Source organism: Corvus cornix, chromosome 9 (assembly GCF_000738735.6).
Source record: "Corvus cornix cornix isolate S_Up_H32 chromosome 9, ASM73873v5, whole genome shotgun sequence".
Taxonomy (NCBI): Eukaryota; Metazoa; Chordata; class Aves; order Passeriformes; family Corvidae; genus Corvus; species Corvus cornix.
Genome location: NC_046339.1, coordinates 18,580,818 through 18,596,527, shown reverse-complemented (window position 1 = coordinate 18,596,527; position 15,710 = coordinate 18,580,818). Strand labels below are relative to the sequence as shown.

Sequence of the window (15,710 nt, the reverse complement as noted above, 5' to 3'; positions counted from 1 at the left end):
GTTTAGTGCTGATGCAAACAACAAAAGCCACTATGAGACTCAGCTGTAGAGAGCTTCTGCTTTTGGCATTGGAAATAAAAACTGTCCAAATAACTCCCAGTGCTGACCTCTGGATGCTCCAAATTCTGTATACTTGGATTTTTATGTTCATGCATGCTGTTTTCATTAGTATAATGCTCATTATATGAGCATATGTTTGTTATGTGTGTAAAACCCTGACCTATATCTGAATATATACCTTAGTACCATGCCATGCTTATATCAATGTTCAGCTGCTTAATGGTTGTGCTGAATTTCTTCCCTGTTCTCATGCAATGGTCAGGTGTGGCTTTGTGTAAAACACAGTAAATTGCTGCAGTGCTCTTCTGCCATTCTTTAGCAGAATTTTTTGTCTGTTTTATATCCTGTGTCCCATGTGGTTGTCTCAGCTGGGTGCTGAGCCTGGATATTAACCAGCACAACTCAGAAACTTCCCAGACTCTGTATTGTCCCCCTCTGATTTTATTTTCTGTAAACTCAGATGAGTTTTCTTCCAACTTCTCTATATTTGTGTATTTTTTATGATACTTCCAAAAGACTACACTGAACTTCTTTAAAGAACAAGCACATCATTTGTCCATGAGGGTTTAGGGCTTGAAAGAAGAAGCAGAGGTGGGTAGCAGAAAAAGCAGCATTTTCCAACCTTCCCTTGGAGAGAGCTTCAGAGAACATCAGATAGCTGCATCGGCTGGGAACTCCTGGCTCGCTGCTGATAGTGAGGTTTAGCTTCCAGAAGCTTTTGCTTCTGTCAGCTCTAACAGAGAGCTTCTGCTGGCTGTCTCCTGTTTAGGAACTGCTGCAGCTCTTGCCTTCAGCTGACAGCTGTGCAGGGGAAGTCACGCACTTCTCCACAGGCTGTGGAAGAGCCCAGCTCCAGCCTGTAGCCAGCACAGAGGTCCTGCTTGTAGCAGCACTTGGCAGAGTGGCTGCAGAGTGGCCCAGAAATTCTGCTTAAAACTGTGCAGTGGTAGTGTCAGTGTGCCAAGAGCACCAGCAGAGGGGACTTGGCACATCAGAGGACTGAACCCAGATGGGACTCCCATGAGAGGGTGCTGCCATCCAGGTCCTGAGCTACAGGGGATATCTGATGCATCTCTCTGACTGAGCAACACAAGTTGAAATAAGGTTCCTGTTTGAGATAAGGAAAAAGATTTTTCGCCATGAAGGTTATCAAACACTGGAACATGTAGCCAGAGGGTGGAGATAGTTAAGTCTCGAGTCTCTTGGCTTGAGAAAGCCGTGCATAAACTGGCCTGGGTAGCAGTGCTTTAAATAGTGGGTTGGACTACAGAGGTCCTTCATAACCTAAGTTATTCTGTTGTACACAATGGGCAAGTGGCACAGAGCCTGTGAATATTGGCTTTGGGATTGGCTCAAATGAAAACCTAAAGAATGATGCCTATGTGTGACTAAAAAGAGCTTCAATTACTGATTTCATTAACTCAAAGTGGTGCTTTATGGTTTCTTCTCCCACAACCTAAAGAGGCTTTTGAATTTCTCAGTTTAACACAGAAATAAAGGTGACTCTCTAATCACTTTTCATGAAATGATCTTGTCAGGTTTGAAGTGATACTGATTTAAAGTTGTAGAGGGAGGGAAAACATTGCAATCCAACTGATGTGGCAGCCTCAATAGACTCAGAGGGGTATGATAATAATTATCATTGCCATTAAACACTAATTAGTACTGTTAATTAGTTAAACACTAGACTAAGCCTGTCTTGTTCTGCCGTTGTGTTGTTGATTTATTTATTTATTTATTTAGAGGAACAACGGAAGGTAAATTAATCAGGAAAATTTGATTTGGTCCCTCTCTCAAGAAGAGTGGCTCTTGATCCTATTACTGCTTGTCTCTTTGTATTTTATGAAACCCTGGAAGTTATCTTATAGAATAGCTGGAGAAGATCAGGAGTTCAGCTATGCACAACTATCCTCCTGAGGAATATCCTCACTCTGCTACTCCAGCTCTGCTCTATAACACAATAGTGGCTCTGTGCCTGTGCAGACCAGTGGAGAGTTTGCCTTTGACTTCAGTGGCCACAGAAACAGGCCCCAAATGTCACAAATGTACTCGCCTGTCTCAGAAACAAGGGAAGTGACAGGTCTAGAATATGATTAAATTCTCTGATTGCTCTGAAGTGATTATTATGGGGATTTTTTCAGTGCACCATGTCAAGAAGCACTCTCAGCAACACAGTCCTCCTGGCTCTTGAAGGGTGAGTTTATAGAAATATTTAATTTCCCCTTATGGAGATTTGTACTTCGAAACAGTAGTTGGCAAGAGAGTGTAGTGAGTGACTCATGGTGCCCTGCTCTGCCAGAATTAGGGGAAACTGAAGTGGGTAATGTTGCTCTGTAACTGTGAGAAAGAAATAGGAGCTGATTTTTTTGCTTTCAGTGCTACAGTTTGGAGTCCAGAATTTTCAGAATCTCAGGCAAAATACAGAGATTCTTGAATTGGTGTGGGAACCACTCCAAGTAATATCAGACTGGCATGAGGATGAAAATGTGGAAAACTTTTCCTGTGAAAACATGCATGCTAGACCAAAGGCAGGTTACCTGAGGGAGGAAGGCCTTTAGTGACATGCATGAAGTCCATGCTTGAAAGAGTTGTTCAAAACAGACAGGGAAGGTCTGTAATGCCTCTACAAAATAAAGTCCTGTAGCTTTGGCAGTGAGTATCCTTATTCAGTGACTGTCCTTTTCTTCTGAAAAGTGTGTCTTTGCTGGGTAAAGGGTTTGCTGCCTGCTGCCTCTCTGAACCAGGAATATCTCCTGTCTTTTGCAGGTATTCTGTCTCAAATACAGGCCACTGCCATGCAAACACTACTGACCAGAAGTGGAAAAGGCAATGACCGTGTCTGAGATACAGAAGTGGCTGGGTGACTCTAGAAGAGGAAAAAACGTGCACTAATAAGGGGAAAATTGTGTATCTGTGTATAAAGTGTCAAATATGATTTGGTATATAATTTCCAAAGTTTATCTTTTAGGATCTATTTTGAAGTTCTTTTTCCATTTTTAATTACTTACATTTGTTATTGAACTTTTTTTTTTTTTTCCTCATTTGTTCTCAAAGTAAACACTTTTTATCTAGTCAAAGTTTTCACTGTCTTTTTCCAGGTCACTTGATCCTGAAAAATGCACAGAATCCATCTTCATCATGTTTTTAATTAAATTTTCCATTTATTCAAGTAAGTTTGCTTTTGGCTTTTTTTAAAAATTTGTACATGTTTTACTGAGTTTCTAGACATGTAGGTACAACTTTCGATTATATCAACTTTTTATTTCACTTAGAAAATCTGTCTTTTTTTTCTACTTTACAATCAGATCTAATAGCAAGTATCTAGCAATACATAATAAAGGTTTGTATAGCACTGAGTAATTAATTAACAGAACAGGTACATGATGAATCATATAGCTGTACCTGGACAACTCTATACAGTAACAAACTCTGAGCATCCTGTTTTTTGGTGGGGTGGAGAGACTCCATGAAATCTATTAAAATTTTATGTATCTCTTTTCCAGAATGCAGGTGGGATCTGATCCAAACACTGGAAAGCTGAACTCTTGAGTACCAGCTTCCACTTCTTGTCCTGGACTCAACCGAAGCTTTTCTGGAGAAGAAATCTCTGAACACCATGCTCACTATTTTCACTGGAATGACAAAACATGCTTTCTTTGAATTTTACAATTGGCACAAAAGCACATGTGACAGCAGTTTCACAACACAGTAAGTAGAAATTAAATATAAAATATGCAGGTTTGCCCCTCTGAGTATGCTTGACCTGCCTGTGACACATCCTGTTCAGGGTGGGCTGTACATCACTGGTACCCTTTTTATGGGTGTGGTGTAAGAGGCAAAACACAATGGAATGTGTGAGTACCTTTTGGGCTGGAACTCTGAAGGAGGATGTGATGAGATGGAGTGTTAGCTCAGTATTGAATGGTCCTGCTTTGATTGCTTTGTGTAATTTTCATTCTAATATTCATAACCCCCCCCTCAATTTTGGGGGTGGATGGTGTTAATGTATTTACAGTGTGGTTGGTTTAACAGCATGTCCTGCAACACAATCTGGCTTGCAACAGCAGAAACTGAAACTGGAGAAAGGCATTTCATATCCGGCAGACAAAAGTGGTGATATCCAAGACTTCCTGAGTTCCTGTGCCTTGATTCTGTAACATTTTGTTGATTTGACTGTGAGTTATGACTTGCAAAAGCAAAATAGGTAAGTCTTGTTATGGCAAAATCATTAAGGGATAATTTTCATTCCCACTGAAGCCTTTGACAAATGCCCTCTTGATGCTGGTGGGAACATTAATGATCATTAACATCTAATTTGAAGCATTTAAATTATGAGCAAAGGCCCATCTGGGTATTCTTTAAAGTAAAGTACTTTCAACAATGATCACTCAGTTCCCATTCTGCCCCCACTATCATCAGCTGCAGTAGTAGGAGGGGATTACTTGTCCCCAGGAGCCACGGTCGGGCTCCAGCACCTTTCCCTTGGCCTGGCAGAGCTCGGGGATCTGCAGCCAAGGCAGCCAGAGGTGTCTGTGCTGTCCGATGAGGGCTCTGTGCTACCTCCCATTCACAGCTGGAAGTGAACACTTGGGACAAAAGCAGTTGGGGATTTTTCTTGTGAGGAAAGAACAGGGACTTTTCCAAGAGAGGTGGCTCCTGCAAATGCTGGCTGTTAGAGTCAGAAATCTGGCTACCTGCTTGGTCTTGCTGATGTACTCGTTCCTTGTTTTTAATCCTGTCATATGCAGTGAATCATTAATGGGTTCAGAGGAGAGATGTAACCTCCATAAATAAAAATAGCACTTCTACTCTCATTTTTATATCAGTACATAAAATAGCCTCACCTTTGTTTGTCCTCTCCTCTTTCTCCATATTTTTATTTCTTTCCTGTAATCCAGTTTCCTTATTTATTGTGTCATGCATCCTGCTCAGAGAAAACTTATCAGGCTTACTAAATATGAAAATGATAATATCTTTTAGGATTTATGTAATTTCTTCTGCTGTAATGGATGACCATATGCAAAACAATGAGAAACATAAGGATATTGAAATCACCCCTCTGTAATGAACAAGTAAATCATGAAGCTTGGAGTTTAAAGGACTCCTTCATAAGTTAGGAGATTAGTTCCTAATATAAATTGGCTGGTCCAAAAAAAACCCAAACCAAACCTCAAAAAAGCAATAAATTAAAAGCAGCCTTTACTGGGGGAGACCTTGAAAGATCTTTTACTCATTTTTCAGTTATTTTTTCTGTCTTAAAAGTCCTGTCAGTGCTTCTTGTTCTGATTTTTGGCATATTTGGTAACATCCTAGTCTAAGAAGTTTGCTGCAGCAACACAATTCAGAAATGACTGCGTGGCAGGATTGCTCCAGCAGGAGACTCCATTCAGACCATGGCTAACATACATGTTGACTTAAATGAGCTCAAAAAAAAATGCTCGTGGCTGTTATGGATGGGAATGTGAATAATTTTTTTATGTAATGACCTAGGAAATCCAGTGCTTACCAAAAAAATTAAAAAAAAAATAAAAGAGAACAGCTGGCCCTCCTGTCTTCTTCCTCCTTTAAACCTCTTCAAAAGTTCTGGATGTAGTCCCTGACTGTAAAAAGAGATTGAAATATTTTTGTTGTCTTTTTATTTAGATAGTAAGAATGAAATCCCTGGCTGAAGGAGTTAACAGCATTGTCCAGATGTAAATGAAAAGTGAAACAAAAATATCAACAGCACCAAAATCAAATAAATTCTTTAATATATTGCCAGTACATTGAATTGAACTGCTAAAAATGTTGTGCTCTGGCTGGCAAGGTGAATGAAATGTGAGACCACATAGAAACTTCTACAGAAAACAGCTCGTTTGAGGATTGTCACTTTGCTCTGAGAGAAATGTCTCCTTGTTTTTTTTGGCTGTGATAACTAGCCTTAAGTCTCCACAGAGAGCTGTATGATGATGAGCTGTGCCACCTGGGAGCCAAGTGTTTGTGCCCTCTTGATCTCTTGTATGAGAAATGAGACTTCAGTTCTTGAGGAGGAAGAAAAGAGTGAAAAAGGCCAGTCCCTCAGGGAATACTATCAAGGCGTTAGAGCAAACAATGCCTGTATCCTTTCACCGATGACACAAACTGGTTCATCCACATCTAAAAGGATAGGGAAGAGAAAAACAGAGTTTGTGGTCTATATATCTTCATTGAACAAAACCTGTACTCTGGGCCTTGTGGCTGTTTGAATGATTCAGTCATAATTGTAGAGTCCTTATGAAGTTCATTTTAGTTACTCCTTTTACTAAACAAATTGGTTATGGTTTGGGACAGCCTGGGACTCCAAATTTAAGTGTGAGAGAAGAAAGAGGAGTGTGAAGGCGAACATGGATTCTGCATGCCACGGCTGAGCAAGGAAGATGAAGTGTGATTCTCATTTTAAATTGGCTCAGTGATGGCACTTCTGTTTCAGGTGAATTGCAATAAGATTTTCACAGAACTCATTCTTCTGTACAGACTGGCAGACATTTAGTTCTGATTAGAGTTGTGCCTGGGTTGGGATGCTCGGCCACTTGCCCTGTCCATTTCACCCCATGCATACTGCCTTGGCCAAGGCTCTTCCATTCTTCCTGCTCCTGGCCTTGCTGGGCTGACAGCCAGGCAGAAGGAGGAGGAGGTCATCTTTTGTTAGATATTTTTGTCTAGAACATCTGTTAACAATCTACCTTTATTTAAAAGTAAAAGCTGGGTAGCTGTAGCCAATTTAAGACCACATCTCTCTGGAAAAGGCAGCTTTAGGGAAGAAAACTAGATAGACACGTGCCTCTTTGTGAAAAAAAGAGTCTGGTGTGAAAACTGTTTGGAAGAAGTATTTCCACTACTCAGAGACAATCACATTGTAAATAGAAGTAGCAGAAGTAGAAAGGGTGCTGGTTATTTGCCTCAGGACTTACTAAGTGGGTTAGAAGCCTAGGCACAGACTGGCTGTAAGGGGTTTAGTCATGTGAGCTGAATACTGACATTTCTAAAACAAATCACCATCTTTATTATTTAAATTCAGACTATATAAAATCAGAGAAAATAAGAGAAGTTTTGAGATTTTCCTGAGATAACTCCATCTATCTCATTTCTTACAAATACTTCTCAAGTAATTTTCAAGATTTTGATGAGACACTGCAACTTCCTTGGAAATTTATTCCAGCATCTAACTTTTTATAGAGACAAGGATTTTCTCATTTCTTGCAGCAATTCAAACCCATTTTTGCTCATTCTGTCTACCAAATATAAACAGTATCCCCTTTACAATAACTTATGTGTTGAAGAATGTGGTTGTGTCTTCTGGGTTTCTTTTCTGCAGCTTAAACAACCTCAATTCTTTTTTGATAGAACCTGTTTTTTAGGACCATTAGTTATTTTATTTTGTCCCTCTGGGAGCAACTTTTGCTGGTCCATCTGAATTGCCAAAGCCTGACCCACTACTCCCAGCTATGAATTACAAATGTCCCATTCTAAAGCTTTTTTTCATACATCTTAAATATGTCGAACATCAAATCATCTGTAGGAGCCACTTGTTTTTTAATAGAATGATTTGTCTTTACATGGTTCTCATTCTGGTGTTCAACAGTTGGAGAACTTGTTTACTTCATAAGTGTGAACTGTCATCAATAACTGTCATTAATTATTACTCAACATATTTAGTGATGTCTTGTGAATGCTTTTGGAAATATACTTTTAAACTTTAGGTTTTGATATTGGTGACCTCTGTAACATGATGTGCAATTAAAATGAAAGCTTATTAACCAAGTTTCTCACCTTTTTATTTTCACTTAACACTATTCTGTGATGATGCAGGCAATGCAGCCATTCCCTAGATCTTTTCTATACCATATTTTACTTTTCTGTACTTCTTTTAGGCCTTGCTGAGTCCTTTTGTATCCAAAGAAATCACTCCTGTTTTTGTCAGTCTCATATTTGAAGCATTCTCTTGGATTATTTCCATTTTTCTTCTTGAGCCCCTTAGTCTGTCCATGAACTTTAAAACTAGGCTTACCACCACTCTGAAGGTGTCTCCACATGGAACCAAAGCACAGATTAGTACTAGAATGCATCTTGTGTCTGGCAATGGGATGAAGAATGTTTCATGTTTATCCTCGTAGGTTATGACACGTACTAAAATTCTGGTGTTAGCTGCAAACACGGTCTTCATGCTTCAAATAGGGTTTTTGTTGTTATTTTAAGTTATTTATATTTAATTCTCTCCTGTCTCGTTTCCGGCCTTCTCCCTTAAAATGAATAGGTGATCATGATGAGTTTCTAAATTTTTAAATAGTCCTTTTAGACTAGAGAAGTGTGTTTTTTAATTATTAAAAACATGACATTTTTTCTTGACTTCTGGAACAACAATTGCACAGGACATGTTACCCAGGCAGTACTCTGTACGCTGAAACACAAGGCCAGACCATAGCTGGAGCTGAACAGCTCTGCCTGTGTCGATGATAAAGGGGCTGGTCACTGCTGTGAACCTAAACTTCCCTTTGAAATGCTGCAGATTAAGATAGGAATACTCAAGGGGAGATGGCTGTGACTGAGGTAGAGTTGCACATGATTCCCCACTGTGCAGCATCCTGTTCCATCTGAAATTTTTGAATTTAAATTTATGGGTGTTTTTCTTTCCACTTGCAGGGCAGACATTCTGTTTCCTAAACATATCCACTTCCTACAAAACAGGCAGTTCATTTTGCTTCCATGGCTGAACTTGTACTCAGGCAGCTTTTGATGGATGTGTTGTTTATAGTTCTCCTATGGTGTACAGCTTCACCAGAAGTTTGATTGTCTCCTGTGTTTTGTTGTGTTCATTACAGGGTATGCATACACAGCTTTCTTGAAGCTTCTCTTTGGTAAGAGAATTACAGGGAGGGAGCAGCCAACTCGTTTCCTCTTCAAGATGTGCTGAAACAAACAAAAAAAAACCCGTTGGGCTGCTCCTCTTCTTTTTCCTGTTCAAAGTGGATGACAGTTGAGGCAGGTGCACGTCAAGCAACGTGCTGAGTTCCTTAAATATCACAGTGCAGATTTCCCCTCATTTTAGGGTTTGTGTCACATGTCGTGAGCTGGATGGTGATTTTTATTACGTGCTCAGACATGTATTGCTGACTTCCTCTGATATCCTCTGACAGCTCTATGACTATAAGCTTCACTGGTCCCCTTACTCAGACACATGCACTCACCTGTCATTGGGGCACAGCTTACCAGTATTGCAAATTTTGATTTATTAAAGTTCATGTTGCCACAGAAACACTTTTATTTTCAAAATTATTTTTATTTTCTTTGGGACAGCTGACTTTTCTGTATTTTTCATCATGTCTCTTATTTCATTTTAAAATTAATTTCATGGCTAGGTGCAGTACCCTACTGTGCACAATTATTGCACCAATATAAAATCTAACCATCACAAAATAATTTCCAAAATCTAGGCAGTTGTTGGAACCAGTGCAAGAAAATCAACAGAAAAGTCCTCTTGTTTTTGCCTTAAACTGAGTCACCTGACATTTAAAATATTGTCTTTAATATTTCTTTCTACCTCATTAGAGAGTTAAATAATCCATGAGATAGTATGTATTAAAAATCTATTCAAAACATTACAATATTGCTTTTCAAAAAGCCTCACAAATCTACCTTGTACATTGAGCCTGTACCTCATATGTTGGTTAACAGCCAAATGGAGCTATGTCTTACGGTCTAATTAAAGGCAAAAATCAGGACAACCACAGTTGTCTTTTGTAAATTAAAAGTCCTCTTTTATGTGCTGCAGAGGTGTCAGCACTATTATAAGGACTAATAAGACATTTTACAATGTCCTGGTACCAGGGAGGAGGTGGTATTGTGTGTAGTTTAAAGATTATTAAGTTTCTTTAGCACACTGGGGTTAGATTTTTAAGGATGCTTTCAGTGCTTACCTGCTGCTATGAGGGGAAGTACTTTATTGTCTTGTAAGAAGGAACTGGGCTTTTTGGAGAATTAAATGCTTGTGTATAATGGCAAGCTTCCACTTCTAAAAGTCACTAAAAAGAACAAGCAAATTGTTGTAAATATAGTGGGCTTCATGTGTTTGTGTGCACTCATAAATCCCAGCCAGAGTATGTATCTATAAATCCAAACTCACCTGCTGATTGTTTGTGGTATTTCACATCCGTTTCCTCTGTAAAATATATATTTCTATCACTCATCTTCCGTCCCCCAGAAAACACCCAGATAATTCTTCTTTGCTTTCCTTAACAAACATGATTAGCAGAAAGCCTGAGCCAATGGTGTGTGCCTTTTCAAAATAAAATTAGATTATCCCTTTCATGCATAGATGTTTTATTTAACATCCTATGATTTACAAACCAGACTCGTGTTTAAATTGGGCAGTAGGAAAGGTGGGGACCAACTTGTTTTCATACTTTATTTTTTAATGCTTACATTTTTGTCACTCAGAACTTGGTTATAATCATAATCTTGCTTGTTGCTTCCATTTTGCCCCCCCCATATTCTACCTGATTTTATGTGCATTCACATCTTGAGTGTGAAATTCCTTTTTTCTTGTCAATGCTTTATATGCCTAGCTAGAAAAAGAAAAAAACCAAACCCAAGACAAATATGCATACATTCATTTTGTCTTAATGATAGGAAAAAATTGTGACAAAAATTATATTTGATGTGGTCCCTACTGTGCTTGTAAACAAGTGAGCATCGTCCTTTGTGAACAAAATTTGTAGTTATATCATAGATTTAACTGAAGCTTCTAGTATTTATGAGTAGATCTTTAGATGAGGCATTCTGAAGACATTAATCAAAGTCAGCTCCAAAGAGTAATTTTAAAAATTTCATTTAGTATATGAACTTCTTGCAAAAATATATCTTCTGATTAACTGTCTAAACTGAAATGAAAAGTTCTGTCTGCCTAGTGTGAGAGCAATCAGTGTTTAACAGACTAACAACTGTTTCAAAAGAATTCAACACCCAAATGTAATGGGCACTTTTGAAACTAAATTTTCCACGTGGTGTTTAGGGATTTAACCATGCAGTGCACATTAGTGTTAATGGGAAATTGTCCGGACAAATCTCTGCACATTACACTGCAAATGCACTCCTTAGTGTTTAAAGCTGGCCTGTTAACACCCATTATGGAGCCGAATTCGGGAAAGGAGAGGAAGAAATATGGTACCTGAACATCCATCATGCAGCAGTACAGTCCTCCATTCAGCCCCTCTCCTCCCCACTCCCCCAGTTTTGGGGGGGGGGGGGGGGGGGGGGGGGGGTATTTTATTTTATATTCTTTTGTTTTTTGGGGTTTTTTTTACAGAAATTCTACAAGAAGACTGTATGGGGATATTCTTCCCTATGGAAAGGCATTTTCCCAGATTGAAAAATAACTGTTTTTCCTAGGGGCCCAGTTGAAGTTGGCATGGAACTGGTGGAGGGGTTATAAATACAGCAATAGGCTTTTCTGGTTTTATTTTCCTATTTAATTTCTTTTCTTTTTAACTAGCCTTCATGTCAATCCCAGCCATTCTTATGCTGATTCTGGACCCGATTCAGCTCCAGCAGAACTTAGAGATGAGTGAGGGTAATGTGATGGACAAAGCCTCGCATAAATTTGACAATAGCATTTTTTAATCATACAATGCTGGTTTGGTAAAATTGGACTTGTGTTGAGAACACCTAAGTTTAGATAAAACTTTTGCTACCCACTGCTCAATTTTTCAGTCATTAATCTTCCTAGATAGCATATCTAGGTTCAAGGTCTGGTTTCTCCATATTTATTTATAGGTAATGGAAGAATTCCAATGAGAAATTTTGGAATTTGGTCATCTCAACATAGTTGTTGTCATCCTGACAATAAAGACAGTGAATCTGGAATGTGGGCAAATGACTGAGAGCAGGAAGCTGAAGCTGCTCTGTCACACCTATACTGGATGTCCCAGCCATCAAGTTATGTGGAGAAAAGGACTTTATAACACCTGTGAAAAACAGGAAATGTCTTTGCTTTGTTCCAGGTTACTGCTAACATTTTGAAATACCAAATTTACTCATTGTAGGAAAACCCCTTACAATGAGAATGTGGAGAGCCAAGAACTGGGTAGGGAAAATGAAGAATAAGTGTGTGAGATACGACAGAGATTTTTTCAGAAAAGCATAGTTACTGAAGAACTGCATTTCCATCTGGGATTTGCAATTTTGTTCAAGGTCTTGTGCTTTACTTTGTTTTGGTATTCTGAATCTTGCCTCTTTAGGAAAAATTGAAATGAGGTAGAGTAGAATATTTTTGCTGTGGGGTGACTCAGCAGAAAAGCATAATTGCAGCTGTTTCTTCTTTTTTGGTCATTGAAATGAATGAAATGTATAAATACGACCCAAATCCACTTTGGTAATATCTCTCCCTTGGAGCATTATGGACCTTGGAACACGATGTCTGATGGCTCCTATCACTTTTCTGAGAATTTGTGCAAGGAAACTGAACTCGGGTTAAACCCCTGTTCTTTGAGGAGCTGACACAGGTTTTTGTATCTTCAATGATAATACAGTTGTGTGATAAAAATGCCTTCTTATTTTTCCAGTTCACAATGTGCATTTTATTTTTACTGGTGCAGAATGTGTGCTCTAGAGTAAATACTGCCTTGTAGTTTTCAACAACTGAAATCTCTCAAAATTGGCAGACAGATTAATAACACATGCTCAAGGTGCCCATTAGTTATGTCTACAATTAGTGGAAAAGTGCCACAGCTCATTCTAAGGAGTTATTAGGGGCATTTCTGTAGGAATGCAATCAATTCTTTGCTCCATATGGTTAGCCAAAGCCAGCAGAGCTAACTTAAAAAGTCCTTTTACGGATCCTTTAGAGACAAGTTAAACTAGCTTTGAAAGACTTACCACAAAAACGCTGTTGATCCACTAATGTGATTGAGGCTCTGGCACAGCGTATTTAACTCTTCCTTTTTACAATACTTTTTCAGGGGAATATGAAAATGATGTATATGAGTTTCCCTTAACTTGCTGAAGTGGCTTATGACAATTTTTTTTCTTTCCTCCTCCCTTCTCTGTGATGTATGCAATGACAAACCATTCCTGATGAACAATTATTTAATGCTGTTCTCTGTATCTGTTCTTATTACTCGCTAGAGTACCACTCTTCCAGAACGATGATTCCTCTCTGCCTTCACTTCCTTTCAGGTTTTGTAATTTCCTTGATTTGTCCCTTGCTGGTCTCCTGTTCCAGCTCTGGCACACAGTGCTGCCCTCTGTGCTGCTTAGCCAGGGATCTGCTCGCCTGCCGCCCAGCCAGCCTGTGTTCAGTGCAGGCACCTGTTGGGATATCTTTCCAGAGAGCCCCTTACAGCCCCATCACTGACAGCAGTGGCTCAGTGTCACATGTTATGCGGTCTCTTTGCTTTACCTGTCACCCATCAGCTTAGCTCTGCTCCTCTCACCTGTCAGGCCTCATTGTAGGATCCTTGTGGCCACCAACCCCACTTTGACATTGGATGCTTTGGTTTTCTAATTCCTTCTCCAAATCCTGCTTCACCTAACTTCCTGCTGTCTTCTGCAAGAACTTTGTCATGTTTTCCTGCCTAAGCTGGGATCCTTCACTCTGCTTCTCTGGAGTGCTGCTGTCTCCAAGGACCCTTGGCTGAGGGATTGGCTCCTGACTGGGATCTCATGTGTGACTGCAGTGAGAGTCAGGGGGTGCTGAGCTACTAAACGGGGAGAGTGGGATTCAAGACCCCAGAGGCTTTTATTCCTTCAGTAGGGCAGCTGTGTGATGCCCTATTGCCAAGGAAGGATTCCTTTATTAGAAAAGTTCCTTATGAAGTGATAGGTATAAGCCTTGGCACTCCCAGGTCTCTTGCTTTCTTCTCAAGAGCTGCGTATCCCACCATTGAGCCACTGTCACCAGGACTGCAGTGAGCTGCAGGAAGCAGAAGGCCTGAACACCTGAAGCTGGAGGCAGGGTGACAACGACACAGCTCAGGCTGTTCTCAGTGCCCAGAATATATTTAAAGCTGCTAAGGTGGTATAAACACTGAAGTAATGAGGCAGCCACAACCACTCTGATCTCTGATTAAGAGAACCCAAACCTCTAAGCAGGGAGGCTTGTTGAAGTAAGATAAGCATGGTAGTTAGTCACTGCTTATTCCACATGATCTTGATATATCAGCTCTTTGTCTTAACCACATACAGCTTGTGGGAGAAGTACTTTTCCATCTGTGCTCTGTTATTGTCAATTTTAAAAGTGAGTTTGAATCCTCTTAAACTGTTATGGCAGTTTCAGCCTCATCCTGTCTTAAAGATCCCATAGATTTTGGTAGCTGCTTTGTTCGATCCTTCTATTGAACACTCAGAATTCTGCCAGTACACCACAGAGTAGGTGTACTCAGAGTGGAATACTCTGCATTTACCCCAGTGCAGGGGAATGGGTCTGTGGTGTGTCTGTCTGTGCTCCAGCAGAGAGGCAGTGCTCTGATTAAACAGATGGATAATTGAAATAACTGCTCAGGGAAATTCTTACCCCTGCCCCATATAGGCATTTGGTTTATTTAAATAATACATATTTCACATTTCAGTGGTAGAAAAAAGACCTTTGAAAGCACTGTATTTTGTCCAAATTTGTGTTCTTATCTGCTGGTAGGTTCCAACTGTCCATGCAATAGCACAATTTCTTATTACCTTACAGCTCTGAATTATGGGGTTTTTTTCACTATTAATTTGACAGCCCGTTGGAATACTATTTGAAAATATCCAGACATTTTTAATAAAATATTTTTGGTCATAAATGCTATAGGGAAATTTGGCACAATATATCCTACTTTCAGAAGACAAATTTGCATTTTTACAGGAGCAGCTACAATGAGAGAATAATTTAGGTGCAGCAGAAATTTGGGTGAAATCCAATTGCTACAGTGAAGGTACTATTAGTAATGTGCTTAAATCAATACCATTTATCTTTAACTTTCTAAGAACAACTAATTTACAGACCCTGAGAAGAAACAGTAGTAATTGGCAGCAGTGTGAATTCTCTTTTTGTCTGTCGTTTTTTGAGCTCCAGTGAGAATACTGCACATTAATTTCTTGGTTACTGAGAGACTAATAGATCTCTCTGTATTGTTAGCTTTTAAATTTGTCACATAACACTTCTTTATCTCTCCGTCTTCCGCAAGCCCTTCAATATAACATCCCAGGTGTTCTCCTTCACTGTGTTTCACCCTTTTCTGCTGAAGTTGTCACTCAGCCTGCCCAGCACTTTGGCAGACCCATACTGTGGAAGGAACAGTTCCCTAATCACGGGTCGGGTAAGGTTTTGGTAGGGAGGATGACTTGGAAATCAAGATTTGGGAAGTGATTTCAGGGATCAAGAAAGGGTGAGTAAAAACTATGGCACTGCTGCCTTTACCACCCACTCTCACTGGAGCCTTTTGTAGAACTTCCTAAACGGCTTTCTGCTGAGGGAAAGAAGAAATGTGTTTCACTCTCAACAGCATATGCGTTTTTGTTCCTCAAAATATAATGTCAAAACCTCATCTTATCATAATATGCCTGCACTATTAGGAATTGTGATTGTATCTTGATAAAAATGTTACCCCCTTTCAACGGCACCTAGTAAAAATTGCCATTTTGGTCCATTCTAATGCCATTTA

General features: G+C 39.5%; 1 long non-coding RNA gene across 1 annotated transcript; it reads left to right on the top strand.

The window, feature by feature from the left end:
* The first annotated feature begins 3,571 nt into the window (after positions 1-3,571).
* Positions 3,572-7,755, top strand: LOC104693030. Its single transcript, XR_005602665.1, has 3 exons — positions 3,572-3,768; positions 4,093-4,264; positions 5,704-7,755. It is a non-coding gene; the product is annotated as an uncharacterized LOC104693030 (long non-coding RNA).
* Positions 7,756-15,710: the final 7,955 nt, after the last annotated feature.